This window comes from Panulirus ornatus, chromosome 20 (genome assembly GCF_036320965.1).
Source record: "Panulirus ornatus isolate Po-2019 chromosome 20, ASM3632096v1, whole genome shotgun sequence".
Classification (NCBI taxonomy): Eukaryota; Metazoa; Arthropoda; class Malacostraca; order Decapoda; family Palinuridae; genus Panulirus; species Panulirus ornatus.
This window is the reverse complement of record NC_092243.1, coordinates 78,591,331-78,615,929: the sequence shown is the minus strand read 5'-3', so window position 1 is coordinate 78,615,929 and position 24,599 is coordinate 78,591,331. Positions and strand designations below refer to the sequence as shown.

General features: G+C 42.6%; 1 protein-coding gene across 4 annotated transcripts in view; it reads right to left on the bottom strand.

Moving 5' to 3' along the window:
- Positions 1–23,199, bottom strand: part of LOC139756163 (uncharacterized protein C2orf42) — a 164,941-nt gene extending 141,742 nt beyond the window's left edge. For all 4 annotated transcript variants that reach the window (XM_071675344.1, XM_071675347.1, XM_071675348.1 and 1 more), the window contains exon 1: positions 23,042–23,199. The gene's annotated coding sequence lies outside the window, so the exon portion shown is untranslated. The remainder of the gene's footprint in view (positions 1–23,041) is intronic.
- Between the last annotated feature and the right edge of the window lie 1,400 nt (positions 23,200–24,599).

The following is a 24,599-nucleotide window of genomic DNA, read 5'->3' as shown; positions in this document are numbered from 1 at the left end:
TACCTTCAATAGACTTTGACCCTCAACCTACTGTACCTAATATCCTTGCTCTTATTCATATTTATTCTTAACTTTCTTCTTTCACACACTTTACCAAACTCAGTCACCAGCTTCTCCAGTTCTCACATGAATCAGCCACCAGCGCTGTATCATACGAACAAACAACTGACTCACTTCCCAAGCTTTCTCATCCACAACAGACTGCATACTTGCCCCTCTTTCCAAAACTCTTGCATTCACCTCCCTAACAACCCCATCCATAAACAAATCAAACAACCATGGAGACATCACACACCCCTGCCGCAAACCTACATTCACTGAGAACCAATCACTTTCCTCTCTTCCTACACGTACACATGCCTTACATCCTCCATAAAAACTTTTCACTGCTTCTAACCACTTGCCTCCCACACCATATATTCTTAGTACCTTCCACAGAGCATATCTATCAACTCTATCATATGCCTTCTCCAGATCCATAAATGGTACATACAAATCCATTTGTTTTTCTAAGTATTTCTCACATACATTCTTCAAAGCAAACACCTGATCCACACATCCTCTACCACTTCTGAAACCACACTGCTCTTAACCAATCTGATGCTCTGTACATGCCTTCACCCCCTCAATCAATACCCTCCCATATAATTTACCAGGAATACTCAACAAACTTATACCTCTCTAATCTGAGCACTCACTCTTATCCCCTTTGCCTTTGTACAATGGCACTATGCAAGCATTCCGCCAATCCTCAGGCACCTCACCATGAATCTCTTTCCAAAACTCTTGCATTCACCTCCCTAACAACCAAATCCATAAACAAATTAAACAACCATGGAGACATCACACACCCCTGCCGTAAACCTACATTCACTGAGAACCAATCACTTTCCTCTCTTCCTACACGTACACATGCCTTACATCCTCGATAAAAACTTTTCACTGCTTTTAACAACTTGCCTCGCACACCATATATTCTTGATACCTTCCACAGAGCAACTCTATCAACTCTATCATATGCCTTCTCCAGATCCATAAATGCTACATACAAATCCATTTGCTTTTCTAAGTATTTCTCACATACATTCTTCAAAGCAAACACCTGATCCACACATCCTCTACCACTTCTGAAACCACACTGCTCTTCCCCAATCTGATGCTCTGTACATGCCTTCACCCTCTCAATCAATACTCTCTTATATAATTCCCAGGAAATGCTCAACAAAATTATACCTCTGGAATAAGAGAATGACTTTTATCCCCTTTGCCTTTGTACAATGGCACTATGCAAGCATTCCGCCAATCCTCAGGCACCTCACCATGAGTCATACATACATTAAATAAACCTCACCAACCAGTCAACAATACAGTCATCCCCTTTTTCAATAAATTCCACTAACCATACCACCCTAACCTGCTGCCTTGCCAGCTTTTAACTTCCCACAAAGGCCATTGACTACCGCTTCCCTGATTACAAATCAAATCTCCCTAACCCTCACATTTTGCACACCACCTCGACCCTATATCTGCCACTCTATCATCAAACATTATTCAACAAACCTTCAAAATACTCACTCCATCTACTTCTCACATCACCACACTTGTTATCACCTCCCCTTCAGCCCCCTTCTCTGAAGTTCCCATTTGTTACTTGTCTTACGCACTTTAATTACCTCCTTCCAAAATAGCTTTTTTTCTTTCTTTCATACTATTCGCCATTTCCCGCATTAGCAAGGTAGCGTTAAGAACAGAGGACTGGGCCTTTGAGGGAATATCTCACCTGGCCCCCTTCGCTGTTTCCTTCTTTTGGAAAAAAAAAAAAAAAAAAAAAAAAAAAAAAAAGAGGATGAGGGGAGGATTTCCAGCCCCCGCTGTCTCCTGCGTTTGTGAGGTAGCGCAAGAAACATAGAAAGAAATGGCCCAACCCACCCCCCATACAAATGTATATACATACACGTCCACACAACGCAAATATACATACCCATACATCTCAATTTACACCTATATATACACAACACAGACACATAATCATATATATACCCATGCACACAATTCACACTGTCTACCTTTGTTCATTCCCATCGCCACCTCGCCACACATGGAATACATCCCCCTCCCCCCCGCATGTGTGTGAGGTAGCTCTAGGAAAAAGACAACAAAGGCCTCCCATCGTTTCACCACTAAAACATTCTCTAGCTGTCATGCAATAATGCCCGAAACCACAGCTAACAGCTCCCCTTTCCACATCCAGGCCCCACAGAACTTTCCATGGTTTACCAGACGCTTCACATGCCCTGATTCAATCCACTGACAGCACGTGCAACCCCGGTATACCATATCGAAATCCAATTCACTCTATTCCTTGCCCGCCTTTCACCCTCCTGCATGTTCAGGCCCCGATCACACAAAATCTTTTTCACTCCATCTTTCCACCTCCAATTTGGTCTCCCACTTCTCCTCGTTCCCTCCACCTCCGACACATATATCCTCTTGGTCAATCTTTCCTCACTCATTCTCTCCATGTGCCCAAACCATTTCAAAACACCCTCTTCTGCTCTCTCAACCACGCTCTTTTTATTTCACACATCTCTCTTACCCTTACATGACTTACTCGATCAAACCACCTCACACCATCATATTGTCCTCAAACATCTCATATCCAGCACAAACATCCACCCTCCTGCGCACCACTCTATCCATAGCCCACGCCTCGCAACCATACACATTGTTTGGGAACCACTATTCCTTCAAACAAACCCAATTTAGCTTTCCGAATAGTTTTTTCCGACTTCCAAACATTCTTCCAAGCTCCCCATAATTTTTCACCTCCCTCCCCCACACCTAGAATCACTTCCGCTTCCATGGTTCCATCCACTGCCAAATCCCACTCCAGATATCTAAAACACTTTACTTCTCCAGTTTTTCTCCATTCAACTTACCTCCAATAGACTTGACCCTCAACCACTACTGTACCTAATATCCTTGCTCTTATTCATATTTTTTCTAACTTTCTTCTTCACACACTTTACCAAACCAGTCACCAGCTTCTCCATTTTCTCACATGAATTCAGCCACCAGCGCTGGTACATCAGCGAACGAAATGAAACAACAACTGACTCACTTCCCAAGCTTTCCCATCCACAACAGACGCATACTTGCCCCTCTTTCCAAAACTCTTGCATTCACCTCCCTAACAACCCCATCCATAAACAAATCAAACAACCATGGAGACATCACACACCACCTGGCCGCAAACCTACTTCACTGAGAACCAATCACCTTTCCTCTCTTCCTACACGTACACAAGCCTTACATCCTCCATAAAAAACTTTTCACTGCTTCTAACCACTTCCTCCCACACCATATATTCTTATACGGTCCACAGAGCATTCTATCAACTCTATCATAATGCCTTCTCCAGATCCATACAAGTACATACAAATCCATTTGTTTTTCTAAGTATTTCCTCACATACATTCTTCAAAGCAAACACCTGATCCACACATAACTCTACCACTTCTGAAACCACACTGCACTTAACCAATCTGATGCGTCTGACAATGCCTCAACCCCCCTCAATCAATAACCCACGACATATAATTTACCAGGAAATACTCAACAAACTTATACCTCTCTAATCAGAGCACTCACTCTTATCCCCTTTGCCCTATGTACAAATGCAAATGCAAGCATTCCGCCAATCCTCATGCACCTCACCATGAATCTCTTCCAAAACACTTGCATTCAAACCTCCCTAACAACCAAATCCATAAACAAAATTAACAACCAATGAGACATCACACACACCCTGCCGGAAACCACATTCACTGAGAACCAATCACTTTCCTCTCATCTACACGTACACATGCCTACATCCTCGATAAAAACTTTTCACTGCTTTTACAAACTGCCTCGCAAACCATAATATCTTGATACCTTCCACAGAGCAACTCTATCATCCTACATATGCCTTCTCCAGATCCAGAAATGCTATAACAAACAAATCCAATTGCTTTTTCAAAGTATTTCCACATACATTCTTCAAAGCAAACACCTGATCCACACATCCTCTACCACTTCTGAAACCACACTGCTCTTCCCCAATCTGATGCTCTGTACATGCCTTCACCCTCTCAATCAATGCCCTCCTATATAATTTCCCAGGAATACTCAACAAACTTATACCTCTGTAATTTGAGCACTCACTCTTATCCCCTATGCCTTTGGACAATGGCACTATGCAAGCATTCCGCCAGTCCTCAGGCACCTCACCATGAATCATACATACATTAAATAACCTTACCAACCAGTCAACAATACAGTCACCCCCTTTTTTAATAAATTCCAGTGCAATGCCATCCAAACCTGCTGCCTTGCCGGCTTTCATCTTCCACAAAGCTTTTACTACCTCTTCTCTGTTTACTATATCATTTTCCCTAACCTTCTCACTTTGCACACAACCTCGACTATGGATAGAGTTGTGCGCTGGAGGGTGGATGTGCTGGAAATGAGATGTTTGAGGACAATATGTGGCGTGAGGTGGGTTGATCGAGTAAGTAATGTACGGTTAAGACAGATGTGTGGAAATAAAAAGAGTGTGGTTGAGAGAGCAGAAGAGGGTGTCTTGAAATGGGTTGGTAACATGGAGAGAATGAGTGAGGAAAGATTGACCAAGAGGATATATGTGTCAGAGGTGGAGGGAACGAGAAGTGGGAGACCAAATTGGAGGTGGAAAGATGGAGTGAAAAATATTTTGAGTAACCGGGGCCTGAACATGCAGGAGGGTGAAAGGCGTGCAGGGAATAGAGTGAATTGGAACGATGTGGTATACCGGGGTCGACATGCTGTCAATGGACTGAACCAGGGCATGTATAGGTATGTATATTTGCGTGTGTGGACGTATACGTATATACATGTGTATGTGGATGGGTTGGGCTATTCTTTTGTCTGTTTCCTTGCGCTACCTCGCGGGAGACAGCGACAAAGCAAAAGAAAAAAAAATATGCAAAGGTGAGTAATGTGGCAGATGAGGGAATAAGTGGTGTACATGGGGTGTTCAGTGTTGTAAATGGAAATGTTGAAGAGCTTGTAGATTTATGTGCTGAAAAAGGACTGGAGATTGGGAATACCTGGTTTAAAAAGAGAGATATACATAAGTATATGTATGTAAGTAGGAGAGATGGCCAAAGAGCGTTATTGGATTACGTGGTAATTGATAGGCGCGCAAAAGAGAGACTTTTGGATGTTAGTGCTGAGAGGTGCAACTGGAGGGATGTCTGATCATTATCTTGTGGAGGCGAAGGTGAAGATTTGTAGAGGTTTTCAGAAAAGAAGAGAGAATGTTGGGGTGAAGAGAGTGGTGAGAGTAAGTGAGCTTGGGAAGGAGACTTGTGTGAGGAAGTACCAGGAGAGACTGAGTACAGAATGGAAAAAGGTGAGAACAAAGGAGGTAAGGGGAGTGGGGGAGGAATGGGATGTATTTAGGGAAGCAGTGATGGCTTGCGTAAAAGATGCTTGTGGCATGAGAAGCGTGGGAGGTGGGCAGATTAGAAAGGGTAGTGAGTGGTGGGATGAAGAAGTAAGATTATTAGTGAAAGAGAAGAGAGAGGCATTTGGACAATTTTTGCAGGGAAAAATGCAAATGAATGGGAGATGTATAAAAGAAAGAGGCAGGAGGTCAACAGAAAGGTGCAAGAGTTGAAAAAGAGGTCAAATGGGAGTTGGGGTGAGAAGCGGAGGCGGATCATAGGGTGGGGGAGGGGGCGAAAATTCTGGGAGCCTTGAAGAATGTGTGGAAGTCGAGAACATTATCTCGGAAAGCAAAAATGGGTATGTTTCAAGGAATAGTGGTTCCAACAATGTTGTATGGTTGCGAGGCGTGGGCTATGGATAGAGTTGTGCGCAGGAGGATGGATGTGCTGGAAATGAGATGTTTGAGAACAATGTGTGGTGTGAGGTGGTTTGATCGAGTAAGTAACGTAAGGGTAAGAGAGATGTGTGGAAAAAAAAAGAGCGTGGTTGAGAGAGCAGAAGAGGGTGTTTTGAAATGGTTTGGGCACATGGAGAGAATGAGTGAGGAAAGATTGACCAAGAGGATATATGTGTCGGAGGTGGAGGGAATGAGGAGAATTGGAAGACCTAATTCGAGGTGGAAAGATGGAGTGAAAAAGATTTTGTGTGATCGGGGCCTGAACATGCAGGAGGGTGAAAGGAGGGCAAGGAATAGAGTGAATTGGATCGATGCGGTATACCGGGGTTGACGTGCTGTCAGTGGATTGAATCAGGGCATGTGAAGCGTCTGGGGTAAACCATGGAAAGCTGTGTAGGTATGCATATTTGCGTGTGTGGACGTATGTATATACATGTGTATGGGGGTGGGTTGGGCCATTTCTTTCGTCTGTTTCCTTGCGCTACCTCGCTAACGCGGGAGACAGTGGCAAAAAAAAAAAAAAAAATGTTTTGGAGGGAAGTAATTAAAGTGCATAAGACAAGGGAACAAATGGGAACTTCAGTAAGGGGGCTATAGGGATTTGGTGATAACAAGTAGATATGGTGATGTGAGGGAGATGAGTGAGTTCCTATTATTATAAGATTTGATGGGTGAGTATTTTCGAAGGTTTGTTGAATGTGTTTGGTGACCAGAGTAGACAGATATGGCAGTGTTATTAGGTCGGAGTTGGTGTTTTGTTTGCAAGTGAGAGGGTTTGGGAGGACGATTTGGTAAACAGCATAAGAGGTGTAAAAGGCTCTGCAGAGGATGAAAGCCGGCAAAGGCAGCAGGTTTGGATGGCATTGCACTGGAATTATTAAAAAAATGGGGGTGATTACTGTTTACTGGTGGTAAGGTTATTCAATGTATGTATGATTCAATGGTGAGGTGCCTGAGAGGACTGCGGAAAGCTTGAATAGTGCATTGTACAATGCAAAAGGGGACAAAGGTGAGTGCTCAAACTAAGGATGTATAAGTTTGTGAGTATCTGAGATATTATATGGAGTAGGGTATGATTGAGAGGGTTGGAGAGCATGTACAGAGCATCCAGATTGGGGAAGAGCAGTGGTGGTTTCAGAAGTGGTAGAGGGGATGTGTGGATCAGGGTTTGCTTTTGAGGAATGTATGTGAGAAAGTTACGTAGAAAGACAATGCGATTTGTATGTAGATTTATGGATCGGGAGGCATATTAAAGATGTATGATAGAGTTGCTCTGTGGATAAAGAATATGGGGAGGGAGGCAAGTTGTTAGAAGCAGTGAAAGTTTTGTATTGGTGGAATGTAAGGCATGTGTACTGTAGGAAGAGAGGAAAGTGATTGGTTCTCAGTGAATGTAGGTTTGTAGGCAGGGGTGCTGTGATGTCTTATGTTTGTTAATTTGTTTATGGCTGGGGTTTCGTTAGGGAGGTGAAAGCAAAGGGTTTTGGAAAGAGTGGCAAGTATGCAGTTGTTGTGGATGAGAGAGCTTGGGAAGTAGTGGTCAGTTGTTCTTCCGCTGATTGATACAGCACTGGTGGGCAAGATTCATGTGAGAAACTGCAGAAGCTGGTGACTGAGTTTGGAAAAAGTGTGTGAAAGGAGAAAGTGAGAGTAATGGGATAAGAGGCAATGTTATTAGGTAAAAGTATGGTTGAGGGTTCAAGTCAATTGGAAGGTGAGTTTGAATGGAGAAAAACTGGAGGAAGTGAATTGTTTTAGATATCTGGAGTGATTTACAGCGGGATGGAACCATGGAAGCGGAAGTGGAATCATAGGGTGGGGGGATGGGGGCGAAAATTCTGGGAGCCTTGAAGAATGTGTGGAAGTCGAGACATTTATCTCGGAAAGCAAAAAATGGGTAAGTTCAAGGAATAGTTGGTTCCAACAATGTTGTATGGTTGCGAGGCGTGGGCTATGGATAGAGTTGTGCGCAGGAGGATGGATGTGCTGGAAATGAGATGTTTGAGAACAATGTGTGGTGTGAGGTGGTTTGATCGAGTAAGTAACGTAAGGGTAAGAGAGATGTGTGGAAAAAAAAAGAGCGTGGTTGAGAGAGCAGAAGAGGGTGTTTTGAAATGGTTTGGGCACATGGAGAGAATGAGTGAGGAAAGATTGACCAAGAGGATATATGTGTCGGAGGTGGAGGGAATGAGGAGAATTGGAAGACCTAATTCGAGGTGGAAAGATGGAGTGAAAAAGATTTTGTGTGATCGGGGCCTGAACATGCAGGAGGGTGAAAGGAGGGCAAGGAATAGAGTGAATTGGATCGATGCGGTATACCGGGGTTGACGTGCTGTCAGTGGATTGAATCAGGGCATGTGAAGCGTCTGGGGTAAACCATGGAAAGCTGTGTAGGTATGCATATTTGCGTGTGTGGACGTATGTATATACATGTGTATGGGGGTGGGTTGGGCCATTTCTTTCGTCTGTTTCCTTGCGCTACCTCGCTAACGCGGGAGACAGTGGCAAAAAAAAAAAAAAAAATGTTTTGGAGGGAAGTAATTAAAGTGCATAAGACAAGGGAACAAATGGGAACTTCAGTGAAGGGGGCTAATAGGGAGGTGATAACAAGTAGTGGTGATGTGAGGAGATGGAGTGAGTATTTTGAAGGTTTGTTGAATGTGTTTGATGACAGAGTGACAGATATAGGGTGTTTTGGTCGAGTTGGTGTGCAAAGTGAGAGGGTTAGGGAGGACGATTTGGTAAACAGATAAGAGGTAGTAAAAGCTCTGCAGAGGATGAAAGCCGGCAAGGCAGCAGGTTTGGATGGCATTGCACTGGAATTTATTAAAAAAGGGGGTGACTGTACTGTTTACTGGTTGGTAAGGTTATTCAATGTATGTATGATTCATGGTGAGGTGCCTGAGGACTGGCGGAATGCTTGCATAGTGCCATTGTACAAAGGCAAAGGGGACAAAGGTGAGTGCTCAAACTACAGATGTATAAGTTTGTTGAGTATTCCTGAGAAATTATATGGGAGGGTATTGATTGAGAGGGTGGAGGCATGTACAGAGCATCAGATTGGGGAAGAGCAGTGTGGTTTCAGAAGTGGTAGAGGATGTGTGGATCAGGTGTTTGCTTTGAAGAATGTATGTGAGAAGTACTTAGAAAGACAACTGGATTTGTATGTAGCATTTATGGATCTGGGAAGGCATATGATAAGAGTTGATAGAGATGCTCTGTGGATAAAGAATATTTGGGGAGGGAGGCAAGTTGTTAGAAGCAGTGAAAAGTTTTTATTGGGGATGTAAGGCATGTGTACATGTAGGAAGAGAGGAAAGTGATTGGTTCTCAGTGAATGTAGGTTTGTGGCAGGGGTGTGTGATGTCTTCATGGTTGTTTAATTTGTTTATGGCTGGGGTTGTTAGGGAGGTGAATGCAAGGGTTTTGGAAAGAGTGGCAAGTATGCAGTCTGTTGTGGATGAGAGAGCTTGGGAAGTGAGTCAGTTGTTCTTCGCTGATGATACAGCACTGGTGGCAGATTCATGTGAGAAACTGCAGAAGCTGGTGACTGAGTTTGGTAAAGTGTGTGAAAGGAGAAAGTTGAGAGTAAATGTGAATAAGAGCAATGTTATTAGGTAAAGTAGGGTTGAGGGTCAAGTCAATTGGAAGGTGAGTTTGAATGGAGAAAAACTGGAGGAAGTGAATTGTTTTAGATATCTGGGAGTGGATTTGACAGCGGATGGAACCATGGAAGCGGAAGTGAATCATAGGGTGGGGGAGGGGGCGAAAATTCTGGGAGCCTTGAAGAATGTGTGGAAGTCGAAAACATTATCTCAGAAAGCAAAAATGGGTATGTTTGAAGGAATAGTGGTTCCAACAATGTTGTATGGTTGCGAGGCGTGGGCTATGGACAGAGTTGTGCGCAGGAGGGTGGATGTGCTGGAAATGAGATGTTTGAGTGGGAGACCAAATTGGAGGTGGAAAGATGGAGTGAAAAAGATTTTGAGTGATCGGGGCCTGAACAACAACTGACTCACTTCCCAAGCTCTCTCATCCCCAACAGACTTCATACTTGCCTCTCTTTCCAAAACTCTTGCATTCACCTCCCTAACAACCCCATCCATAAACAAATCAAACAACCATGGAGACATCACACACCCCTGCCGCAAACCTACATTCACTGAGAACCAATCACTTTCCTCTCTTCCTACACGTACACATGCCTTACATCCTCGATAAAAACTTTTCACTGCTTCTAACAACTTGCCTCCCACACCATATATTCTTAATACCTTCCACAGAGCATCTCTATCAACTCTATCATATGCCTTCTCCAGATCCATAAATGCTACATACAAATCCATTTGCTTTTCTAAGTATTTCTCACATACATTCTTCAAAGCAAACACCTGATCCACACATCCTCTACCACTTCTGAAACCACACTGCTCTTCCCCAATCTGATGCTCTGTACATGCCTTCACCCTCTCAATCAATACCCTCCCATATATATATATGTTTTGGAAGGAGGTAAATAAAGTGCGTAAGACAAGGGAACAAATGGGAACATCAGTGAAGGGGGCTAATGGGGAGGTGATAAGATGTAGTGGTGATGTGAGAAGATGGCGTGAGTATTTTGAAGGTTTATTGAATGTTTGATGATAGAGTGGCAGATATAGGGTGTTTTGGTCGAGGTGGTGTGCAAAGTGAGAGGGTTGGGGAGAATGATTTGGGAAACATAGAAGAGGTAGTAAAAGCTTTGCGGAAGATGAAAGCCGGCAAGGCAGCGGGTTTGGATGGTATTGCAGTGGAATTTATTAGAAAAGGGGGTGACTGTATTGTTCACTTGTTGGTAAGGTTATTTAAAGTATGTATGACTCATGGTGAGATGCCTGAGTATTGGCGGAATTCTGGTATTGCAGTGGAATTTATTAGAAAAGGGGGTGACTGTATTGTTCACTTACTGGTAAGGTTCTTTAAAGTATGTATGACTCATGGTGAGATGCCTGAGTATTGGCAGAATTCTTGCATAGTGCAAATGTACAAAGGCAAAGGGGATAAGAGTGAGTGCTCAAATTACAGAGGTATAAGTATGTTGAGTATTCCTGGGAAATTATATGGGAGGGTATTGATTGAGAGGGTGAAGGCATGTACAGAGCATCAGATTGGGGAAAAGCAGTGTGGTTTCAGCAGTGGTAGAAGATTTGTGGATCAGGTGTTTGCTTTGACAAATGTATGCGAGAAATACTTAGAAAAGCAAATGGATTTGTATGTAGCATTTATGGATCTGGGGAAAGCATATGATAGATTTCATAGAGATGCTCTATGGAAGGTATTAAGAATATATGGTGCGGGAGGTAAGTTGTTAGAAGCAGTGAAAAGTTTTTATCGAGGATGTAAGGCATGTGTACGTGTAGGAAGAGAGGAAAGTGATTGGTTCTCAGTGAATGTTGGTTTGCGGCAGGGGTGCATGATGTCTCCATCGTTGTTTAATTTGTTTATGGATGGGGTTGTTAGGGAGATGAATGCAAGAGTTTTGGAAAGAGGGACAAGTATGCAGTCTGTTGTGGATGAGAGAACTTGGGAAGTGTGTCAGTTGTTGTGCCCTAATGATACAGCGCTGGTGGCTGATTCATGTGAGAAACTGCAGAAGCTGGTGACTGTGTTTGGTAAAGTGTATGAAAGAAGAAAGCTGAGAGTAAATGTGAATAATAGCAAGGTTATTAGGTACAGTAGGGTTGAGGGACAAGTCAACTGGAAGGTAAGTAAGAATGGAGAAAAACTGAAGGAAGTGAAGTGTTTTAGATATCTGGGAGTGGATTCGGCAGCGGATGGAACCATGGAAGCAGAGGGGAATCATAGGGTGGGGGGAGGGGGCGAAAATTCTGGGAGCGTTGAAGAATGTTTGGAAGTCGAGAATATTATCTCAGGAAGCAAAAATGGGTATGTTTGAAGGAAAAGTGGTTCCAACAATGTTATATGGTTGTGAGGCATGGGCTATAGATAGAGTTGTGCGCAGGAGGGTGGATGTGCTGGAAATGAGATGTTTGAGGACAATATGTGGTGTGAGGTGGTTTGATCGAGTAAGTAATAATAGGGTAAGAGAGATGTGTGGTAATAAAAATATTGTGGTTGAGAGAGCAGAAGAGGGTGTTTTGAATGGTTTGGCCACATGGAGAGAATGAGTGAGGAAAGATTGACAAAGAGGATATATGTGTCAGAGGTGGAGGGAACGAGGAGAAGTGGGAGACCAAATTGGAGGTGGAAAGATGGAGTAAAAAAGATTTTGAGTGATCAGGGCCTGAACATGCAGGAGGGTGAAAGGCGTGCAAGGAATAGAGTGAATTGGAACGATGTGGTATACTGGGGTCGACGTGCTGTCAATGGATTGAATCAGAGCATGTGAAGCATCTGGAGTAAACCATGGAAAGTTCTGTGGGGCCTGGATGTGGAAACGAAGCTGTGGTTTTGGTGCATTATTACATGACAGCTAGAGACTGAGTGTGAACAAATGTGGCCTTTGCTGTCTTTTCCTAGAGCTACCTCACACACATGCGGGGGGGATGGGGTTGTTATTTCATGTGTGACAGGGTGGCAATGGGAATGAATAAAAGCAGACAGTACGAATTATCTACATGTGTATATATGTATATGTCTGTGTGTGTATATATATGTATACGTTGAGATGTATAGTTATGTATATTTGCGTGTGTGGACGTGTATGTATATACATGTGTATGTAGATGGGTTGGGCAATTATTTTGTCTGTTTCCTTGCACTACCTCGCCAATGTGGGAGACAGCGACAAAGTAAAATAATTAAATAAATGAATATATATTATCCGAGTAGTGCAAATTCAACCATGGAGGTTGATAGGGAAGCAGTTGTGTGGCACCTACAAGACAAATTTAAGCAATATAAACAGAGACGTAAATTGTACAATGTTCGAATTGACAAGTCCAGCTTGACAATGTCGAGTGAAGATGATGGCATATTGTGTAAAAGAAAAACTCAAGTGTTGAAGGCCTCAGACTTAGCTGGCTGTGTTTGCATGAAAGCAGGAGTTCAGGAATCAAGGACTCACCTGGCTTACTTTACACTGTACGCTTATCCATTGTCAGAAAATAAGAAAAAAGAATGAGAGTTACTCTCACCTTTGAAGTACACAACAAGGATACTTTTGAGAAGAACTTAGAAATTGCTAATACTTGGAGAAGTTCAGTTCATGCAGTTAGAAACTTTGGTGGATCTCTGTACACATCAGTATCTTAGTCTGATGAGTATGTACTGGGAGGAGTTTCATCATCAGTTTCTCCTCTCCTGTCACGAAGCATCACAAATCCATCCTACCATATTATGAAATGCAGTAGTTCTTTTGTTGTGGAGGCTCAAGCTAATGTTATCACATATGATTACTCCCAATTTTTTTCTCCTTTTTTCTGTAATATGATTTTCTGTAATATGCGCAACTGGAGGGATGTCTGATCATTATCTTGTGGAGGCGAAGGTGAAGATTTGTGGGGGTTTTCAGAAAAGAAAAGAGAATGTTGGAGTGAAGAGAGTGGTGAGAGTAAGTGAGCTTGGGAAGGAGACTTGTGTGAGGAAGTACTAGGACAGACTGAGTACAGAATGGAAAAAGGTGAGAACAAAGGAGGTAAGGGGAGTGGGGGAGGAATGGGATGTATTTAGGGAAGCAGTGATGGCTTGCGCAAAAGATGCTTGTGGCATGAGAAGCGTGGGAGGTGGGTTGATTAGAAAAGGTAGTGAGTGGTGGGATGAAGAAGTAAGATTAATAGTGAAAGAGATGAGAGAGGCATTTGGACGATTTTTGCAGGGAAATAATGCAAATGAGTGGAAGAGATATAAAAGAAAGAGGCAGGAGGTCAAGAGAAAGGTGCAAGAGGTGAAAAAGAGGGCAAATGAGAGTATCATTAAATTTCAGGGAGAATAAAAAGATGTTTTGGGAGGAGGTAAATAAAGTGCGTAAGACAAGGGAGCAAATGGGAACTTCAGTGAAGGGGGCTAATGGGGAGATGATAACAAGTAGTGGTGATGTGAGAAGGAGATGGAGTGAGTATTTTGAAGGTTTGTTGAATGTGTTTGATGATAGAGTGGCAGATATAGGGTGTTTTGGTCGAGGTGGTGTGCAAAGTGAGAGGGTTAGGGAAAATGATTTGGTAAATAGAGAAGAGGTAGTAAAAGCTTTACGGAAGATGAAAGCCGGCAAGGTAGCAGGTTTGGATGGTATTGCAGTAGAATTTATTAAAAAAGGGGGTGACTGTATTGTTGACTGGTTGGTAAGGTTATTTAATGTATGTATGATTCATGGTGAGGTGCCTGAGGATTGGCAGAATGCGTGCATAGTGCCATTGTACAAAGACAAAGGGGATAAGAGTGAGTATTCCTGGGAAATTATATGGGAGGGTATTGATTGAGAGGGTGAAGGCATGTACAGAGCATCAGATTGGGGAAGAGCAGTGTGGTTTCAGAAGTGGTAGAGGTTGTGTGGATCAGGTGTTTGCTTTGAAGAATGTATGTGAGAAATACTTAGAAAAACAAATGGATTTGTATGTAGCATTTATGGATCTGGAGAAGGTATATGATAGAGTTGATAGAGATGCTCTGTGGAAGGTATTAAGAATATATGGTGTAGGAGGCAAGTTATTAGAAGCAGTGAAAAGTTTTTATCGAGGATGTAAGGCATGTGTACGTGTAGGAAGAGAGGAAAGTGATTGGTTCTCAGTAAATGTAGGTTTGCGGCAGGGGTGTGTGATGTCTCCATGGTTGTTTAATTTGTTTATGGATGGGGTTGTTAGGGAGGTGAATGCAAGAGTTTTGGAAAGAGGGGCAAGTATGCAGTCTGTTGTGGATGAGAGAGCTTGGGAAGTGAGTCAGTTGTTGTTCGCTGATGATACAGCACTGGTGGCTGATTCATGTAAGAAACTGGAGAAGCTGGTGACTGAGTTTGGTAAAGTGTGTGAAAGAAGAAAGTTAAGAGTAAATGTGAATAAGAGCAAGGTTATTAGGTACAGTAGGGTTGACGGTCAAGTCAATTGGGAGGTAAGTTTGAATGGAGAAAAACCGGAGGAAGTAAAGTGTTTTAGATATCTGGGAGTGGATCTGGCAGCGGATGGAACCATGGAAGCGGAAGTGAATCATAGGGTGGGGGAGGGGGAGAAAGTTCTGGGAGCCTTGAAGAATGTTTGGAAGTCGAGAACATTATCTCGGAAAGCAAAAATGGGTATGTTTGAAGGAATAGTGGTTCCAACAATGTTGTATGGTTGCAAGGCGTGGGCTATGGATAGAGTTGTGCGCAGGAGGGTGGATGTGCTGGAAATGAGGTGTCTGAGGACAATATGTGGTGTGAGGTGGTTTGATCGAGTAAGTAATAATAGGGTAAGAGAGATGTGTGGAAATAAAAAGAGTGTGGTTGAGAGAGCAGAAGAGGGTGTTTTGAAATGGTCTGGTCACATGGAGAGAATGAGTGAGGAAAGATTGACCAAGAGGATATATGTGTCAGAGGTGGAGGGAACGAGGGGAAGTGGGAGACCAAATTGGAGGTGGAAAGATGGAATGAAAAAGATTTTGAGTGATCGGGGCCTGAACATGCAGGAGGGTGAAAGGCATGCAAGGAATAGAGTGAATTGGATCGATGTGGTATACCAGGGTCGATGTGCTGTCAATGGATTGAACCAGGGCATGTGAAGCGTCTGGGGTAAACCATGGAAAGTTGTGTGGGGCCTGGATGTGGAAAGGGAGCTGTGGTTTCGGTGCATTATTACATGACAGCTAGAGACCAAGTGTGAACGAATGGGGCCTTTGGTGTCTTTTTCTAGCGCTACCTCGCACACATGAGAAGGAGGGGGATGTTATTCCATGTGTCGCGAGGTGGCGATGGGAACAAATAAAGGCAGACAGTATGAATTATGTACATGTGTATATATGTATATGTCTGTGTGTGTATATATATGTGTACATTGAGATGTATAGGTATGTATATTTGCGTGTGTGGATGTGTATGTATATACATGTGTATGTGGGCGGGTTGGGCCATTCTTTCGTCTGTTTCCTTGCGCTACCTCGCTAACGCGGGAGACAGTGACAAAGCAAAATAAATAAATGTATATGCCTGTGCATGTATATGTACATCCCTGGGGATAGGGGAGAAAAAATACTTCCCATGTATTCCCTGCATGTTGTAGAAGGCAACTAAAAGGGAAGGGAGCGGGGAGCTGGAAATCTTCCCCTCTTGTTTTTAATTTTCTAAAAGAAGGAACAGCGAAGGGGGCCAAGTAAGGATTTCCCTCAAAGGCTCAGTCCTCTATTCTTAACGCTACCTCACTAACGCGGGAAATGGTGAATAACATGAAAAGATATATATATATATTTTATATATATATATATTATCCCTGGGGATAGGGGAGAAAGAATACTTCCCACGCATTCCTCACATGTCGTAGAAGGCGACTAAAGGGGATGGGAGCGGGGGGCTAGAAACCCTCCCCTCCTTGTATTCTAACTTTCTAAAATGGGAAACAGAAGAAGGAGTCACACAGGGAGTGCTCATCCTCCCCAAAGGCTCAGATCGGGATGTCTAAATGTGCGTGGATGTAACCAAGAAAAAAGGAGAGATAGGTAGTATGTTTGAGGAAAGGAACCTGGATGTTTTGGCTCTGAGTGAGACGAAGCTCAAGGGTAAAGGAGAAGAGTGGTTTGGGAATGTTTTGGGAGTAAAGTCACAGGTTGGTGAGAGGTCAAGAGCAAGGGAAGGAGTAGCACTAATCCTGAAACAGGAGTTGTGGGTGTATGTGATAGAGTGTAAGAAAGTAAACTCTAGATTGAAATGAGTAAAACTGAAAGTAGATGGAAAGAGATGGGTGATTATTGGTGCCTATGCACCTGGACATGAGAAGAAAGATCATGAGAGGCAAGTGTTTTGGGAGCAGCTGAGTGAGTGTGTTAGTAGTTTTGATGCACGAGACCAGGTTATAGTGAAGGGTGATTTGAATGCAAAGGTGAGTAATGTGGCAGTTGAGGGAATAATTGGTGTACATGGGGTGTTTAGTGTTGTAAATGGATATGGTGAGGAGCTTGTAGATTTATGTGCTTAAAAAGGACTGGTGATTGGGAATACCTGGTATAAAAAGAAAGATATACATCATTATACATATGTAAGTAGGAGAGATGGCCAAAGAGCATTATTGGATTACATGTTAATTGATAGGCACATGAAAGAGAGACTTTTGGATGTTAATGTGTTGAGAGGTGTAACTGGAGGTATGTCTGATCATTATCTTATGAAGGCAAAGGTGAAGATTTGTTGAGGTTTTCAGAAAAGAAGAGAGAATGTTGGGGTGAAGAGAGTGGTGTTAGTAAGTGAGCTTTGGAAAGAGACTTGTGTGAGGAAGTACCAGGAGAGACTGAGTGCATAATGGAAAAAGGTTAGAGCAAAGGATGTAAGGGGAGTGGGGTAGGAATAGGATGTATTCAGGGAATCAGTGATGGCTTGTGCAAAAGATGCTTGTGGCTTGAAAAAGGTGGGAGGTGGGCAGATTAGAAAGGGTAGAGAGTGGTGGGATGAAGAAGTAAGATTATTAGTGAAAGAGAAGAGAGAGGCTTTTGGACAAGTTTTGCAGGGAAATAGTGCAAATGACTAGGAGATGATAAAAGAAAGAGGTAGGAAGCCAAGAGAAAGGTGCAAGAGGTGAAAAAGAGGGCAAATGAGAGTTGAGGTGAGAGAGTATCATTAAATCTTAGGGAGAATAAAAAGATGTTTTTGAAGGAGGTAAATGAAGTGCGTAGACAAGAGAACAAATGGGAGCATAGATGAAGAGGGCTAGTGGGGAGGTAATAACAAGTATTGGTGATGTGAGAAGGAGATGGAGTGAGTATTTTGAAGGTTTGTTGAATGTATCAGATGATAGAGAGGCAGATATAGGGTGTTTTGGTCAAGGAGGTGTGCAAAGTGAGGGGATTAGGGAGAATGATTTGGTAAACAGAGAAGAGGTGGTAAAAGCTTTACGGAAGATGAAAGCCGGCAAGGCAGCGGGTTTGGATGGTACTGCAGTGGAATTTATTAAAAATGAGGGTGACTGTGTTGTTGACTGGTTGGTAAGGATACCTACTGTATGTATGACTCATGGAGAGGTGCCTGAGGATTGTCAGAATGCATGCATAGTGCCAGTGTACAAAGGCAAAGAGGATAAAGGTCAGTGCTCAACTTACAGAGATATAAGTCTGTTGAGTATTCCTGGGAAATTATATGGGAGGGTATTGATTGAGAGGGTGAAAGCATGTACAGAGCATCAGACTGGGGAAGAGCAGTGTGGTTTCAGAAGTTGTAAAGGATGTGTGGATCAGGTGTTTGCTTTGAAGAATGCATGAAAAATACTTAAAAAAGCAAATGGATTTGTATGTAGCATTTATGGATCTGGAGAAGGCATATGATAGAGTTGACAGAGATGCTCAGTGGAAGGTATTAAGAGTAAATGGTGTGGGAGGCAAGTTGCTAGAAGCAGCGAAAAGTTTTTATTGAGGCTGTAAGGCATGCGTACGAGTAGGAAGAGAGGAAAGTGATTGGTTCTCAACGAATGTCAGTTTGCAGCAGGGGTGCGTGATGTCTCCTTCCACCTCTCTAAACAATCTATATCGCATAGTATGGAGCCCCAAACTGTACCGCATAATCCAAATGGGGTCTCACCAACACAATAACACTCTACGAGTTTTACTTCTAATAGTCCTATTAATGAACCCTAACATCCTATTAGTCTTCTCATACACTTTAATACATTGTTGCCGCAGCTTAGGATCCTTGCTCACCAGTACTCCTAAACCTCTTTTGCATTCTGTTTTACCAATAGTAATACTGTCCAGTTTATAATCAGTGTTCCTGTCTTTACCCACACTACGTGTTCTGCATTTATTTGTAGTGAATTCCATTTTCCATGTACCCACCCATTCTGATAGTTTCAGCTTTTTCTCTCTAAATAGTATACATTTTGGTAATCTCTTACACCTACTATGTATTCCTTATCTCGGAAGTTATTGTTCAGGTAAAATTAGTTCCAAACATCCATATATCTGGCAATTGAAATTATGTTTTTCCAACAGTCAGACATGTTTTGCATGGTTCTGACCTTCATTTCTACTGCAATTCACAACCTTCTGAGATATACCCCCAATGATAATGGTGGATCCCAGTGGGAACTGGGGTTTTGGGTAGGGAAAATCACAACAGTGATGTGTGAAGAAATGAAGGTCAGAGTCATTGAAATGACATCAAAAACCATCAGAAAAACAAAACCAACCAACCAAAACCAATTCTAACACACCAAACCTAACCTAGCCTAATGAACTAAACCAAATGTAACCTAGCCTAACAAACCAAAACTAACCCATAAAAACTAAAAGAACCTAACAAACCAAACCTACCCTAACATAAACCAAACCTACCCTAACATACACCAAATCTAACCTAACAAACCTACCCTACCCTAACAAACCAAACCTAACCTACAAACCTATCCTAACCTAACAAACCTATCTAACCTAATAAACCTATCCAAACCTAACAAACCTAACCTAACCTAACAAACCTACCCTAACCTAACAAACCTAATCTAACCTAACAAGCCTAACCTAACAAACTTACCCTAACATGACAAAACCAAACCTAACAAACCAACCCTAATGTATCAAACCTACTCTTACCTAACAGACTTACTGTAATATAAAACAAGCGTAGCAAACCTACTCTAACATGAACAAACGTAACCTAACAAACCTACCCAAACATAATAAACCTACTCTAACCTAACAAACCTACCCTAACATACAAATCTACCCTAACCTAACAAACATACCCTAACAATAAACATACCCTAAACTAACAAACCCAACCATACATAAAAATCTACCCTCTACCCTGACCTAAACTAACAAACCTAACCTAACCCAACATAACAAACCTACCCTAACCTAACAAACATACCCTAACCTAACAAACCCACCATTACATAACAAAACCTACCCTAACCTGTTAACAAACCCACCTCCTACACTAACCTAACAAACCTACCCTAACCTAACAAACCCACTCTACCCTAACAAGCCTACTCCTTACACTAACCTAACAAACCTACCCCCTAACCTAACAAACCTACCCTAACATAACAAACCTACCCTCTAACCTAACCTAGTCTAACCTAATAAACCTACTCTAACATACCCACCTAACCAAACAAACCTACCCTAACAAACCTATCCTCTAACCTAACAAACCTATCCTCTAACCTAACAAACCTACCCTAACATAACAAACCTACCTAACCAAACAAACCTACCCTTACATAAAAAGCCTACCCTGATCGAACAAACCTACTCCACCTTATTTAACAAACCTACCCATATATAACAAACACACCTAACAAAACAAACTTACCCTAACCTAACAAACTATGAGGCCTAACCTAACAAACCTACCCTAACAAACATAAACCTATCCCCTAACCTGACCTAACCAAACAAACCTACCCTACCCTATCAAACCCACCTTAACCTAACAAACCTACCCTAACAAACCTAACAAATCTACACTCCAACCTGACTTAACCTAACTTAACAAACATACCCTAACCCAACAAACCTACCCTAATATAACAAACCCACCCTAACATAACAACCTACTTTAACATAACTTACCCTAACATAACAAACCTACTCTCTAACCAAACCTAACAAACTTACCCTCTAACCAAACCTAACATAACAAACCTACCTTCTAACCTAACCTAATCCACCCTAACCTAAACTAACCTAACAAACGTACCCTCTAACCTAACCTAACAAACCTACCCTCTAACCTAACCTAACAAACCTACTCTCTATCCTAACCTAACAAACCTACCCTCTAACCTAACATAATAAACGTACCATCTAACCTGACCAAACATACAAACCTACCCTCTAACCTAACATAACAAACCCACCCTCTACCTAACTTAATCTAACATAACATAACAAACCTACCCTCTAACCTTACCTAAACTAATATAACAATCCTACCCTCTAACCTAACATAACAAACCTACCCTCTAACCTAACTTAACCTAACCTAACAAACCTACCCTCTAACATCACTTAACCTAACCTAACATAACAAACTAACCCTCTAACCTAACCTAACAAACCTACCATCTAACCTTACATAACAAACCTACCCTCTAACCTGACCTAACATAACAAACCTACCCTCTAACCTAACCTAACATTACAAACCTACCCTCTAACCTAACCTAACAAACCTACCCTCTAACCTAACCTAACAAACCCACCCTCTAACCTAACTTAACCTAACCTAACATAACAAACCTACCCTCTAACCTTACCTAACCTAATATAACAATCCTACCCTCTAACCTAACAAACCTACACTCTAACCTAACTTAACCTAACCTAACATAACAAACCTACCCTCTAACATAACTTAACCTAACCTAACAAACCTACCCTCTAACCTAACCTAACAAACCTACCCTCTAAACTAACTTAACCTAACAAACCTACCCTCTAACCTTACCTAACCTAACATAATGTAACAAACCTACCCTCTAACCTAACATAACAAACCTACCCTCTAACCTAACCTAACAAATCTAAACTCTAACCTAACCTAACATAAACCTACTCTCTAACCTACCCTAACAAACCTACCCTCTAACCTAACCTAACCTAACAAACCTACCTTATAACCTAACCTAACCTAACAAATCTACCCTATAATCTAACCTAACAAACTTACACTCTAACCTAGCATAACATAACAAACCTACCCTCTAATCTAACCTAACATAACAAACCTACACTCTAACCTAACCTAACATAACAAACCTACTCTCTATCCTACCCTAACAAACCTACAATCTAACCTAACCTAACAAACCTACCCTCTAATCTAACCTAACATAACATAACAAATCTACCCCTGTAATCTAACCCACCCTAACATAACAAACCTACCCTCTAATCTAACCTAACAAACCTACACTCTAACCTACCCTACCATAACAAACCTACCCTCTAACCTAACCCACCCTAACACAACAAACCTACCCTCTAACCTAACCCACCCTAACATAACAAACCTACCCTCTAACCTAACCCACCCTAACCTAACAAACCTACCCTCTAACCTAACCCACCCTAACAATAACAAACCTACCCTCTAACCTAACCCACCCTAACATAACAAATCTACCCTCTAACCTAACCCAACCTAACATAACAAACCTACCCTGTAACCTAGCATAACACAACATGAAAAACCTACCCTGTAACCTAACATAACAAACCTACCATTTAACCTAACCCACCCTAACATAACAAACCTACCCTCTAACCTAACCTAACATAACAAACCTACCCTCTAATCGAACCTAACAAACCTACCCTCTAACCTATCATAACATAACATGACAAACCTACCCTCTAAACTAACCTAACAAACCTACCCTCTAACCTAACCTAACAAACCTACCCTCTAACCTAATCTAACATAACATGACAAACCTACCCTCTAACCTAACCTAACCTACCCTCTAACCTAACAAACCAACCCTCTAACCTAACCTAACAAACCTACCCTCTAACCTAACCTAACAACCTATCCTCTAACCTAACCTAACCTAACAAACCTACCCTCTAACCTAACCTAACCTAACAAACCTACCCTCTAACATAACCTAACCTAACAAACCTATCCTTTAACCTAACCTAACCTAACATGACGAACCTACCCTCTAACCTGACCTAACCAACCTATCCTTTAACTTAACCTAACCTAACCTAACCTAATCTAACGTACCCTACCTACCCTAACATGACAAATCTACCCTAACCTAACCAAAGTGGCAGAGATGGTGATAAGGGCAGTATATCCTGCCAGATGGAGGACCAACAACCACTCTCCCTCATTAATTTGATTTCATTTTTATATGAGTTTTGTGGGCTGTCATACCTGGCCATCCCCAGCTCATGTGAACTTAATAACAGCTTTATAAAGCATTCTTTTCCAGCTAAGAATCAATCAAGTTTAACATGAAATAACTTATTACATCATTTTATGATACTTACCCTTGTTATGGATGAGGAGGACCAGTGATGACCAATATGTCTTAGGAGTTCACGAGTAGTTTGTTGACATGGCCCAACAATGGCCCCCAAGTATTATGAATCGCGCACCGCCATTGGAGTAAACATGGCGAACACTGAGCACGTGACCACTACGTCACATACCGCCTACTTTGGATTGGTTTATTAATGATGTGGCTTACGCTCCTGGCGATAATCAACTCATTACCCACTATATACATACATGGTGGGTCATTAGAGGAGGAGGAGCAGCAGTGTATGTTATATGGGACCTCACCAAGCACATACTGCTTGGTTACCTGGATTATTGTACTATGAACCTCCTCCCCCGACACTACTTACAACAGCTGGTGCCCTCACCACTCACTTATAACGAGATATAGTGCACCCTGCCACCTGACCACTCATACAACCAGCCAGTGTGGGTGGACCTTCACCACTCACTTATAACGAGATATAGTATGCCCGGCCACCTGACCACTCATACAACCAGCCAGTGTGGGTGGAGCTTCACCACTCACTTATAACAAGATATAATGTGCTCGGCCACCTGACCACTCATACAACCAGCCGGTATGAGTGCAGCCTCACCACTCACTTACAACAAGATATAATGTGCCCGGCCACCTGACCACTCATACAACCAGCCGGTGTGGGTGGAGCCCTCACCACTTACTTATAACAAGATATAGTGTGCCCGGCCACCTGACCACTCATGCAACCGGCTGATGTGGGTGGAGCCCTCACCACTCATAACAAGATATAGCCCGCCCTCCCACCTGACCACTCATACAATCAGCCGGTGTGGGTGGAGCCCTCACCACTCACTTATAACAAGATGTAGTGTGCAAAGCCACCTGACCACTCATACAACCAGCCAGTGAGGGTGGAGCTCTCACCACTCACTTATAACAAGATATAATGTGCCCAGCTACCTGATCACTCATACGACCTGCCTGTGTGGGTGAAACCCTCACCACTCACTTATAACAAGATATAGTGTGCCCGGCCACCTGACCACATATAAGTCCAGCCGGTGTGGGTGGAGCCCTCACTACTCACTTATAACAAGTATAGTGCATCTTTCCACCTGAACAATCATACAACCAGCCGGTGTGGGTGGAGCCCTTACCACTCACTTATAACAAGACACAGTGTGCCCTGCCACCTGACCATTCATACAACCAGCCGGTGTGGGAGAAGCCCTCAACACTCATAACAAGATATAGTGTGCCCGGCCACCTAACCACTCATACAGCCAGTCGGTGTAGGTGGAGCCCTCACTACTCACTTATAACAAGTATAGTGTGCCTGGCCACCTAACCACTCATGCAGCCAGTCGGTGTGGGTGGAGCCCTCACCACTCACTTATAACAAGTATAGTGTGCCTGGCCACCTAACCACTCATACAGCCAATCGGTGTGGGTGGAGCCCTCACTACTCACTTATAACAAGTATAGTGTGCCTGGCCACCTAACCACTCATGCAGCCAGTCGGTGTGGGTGGAGTCCTCACCACTCACTTATAACAAGTATAGTGT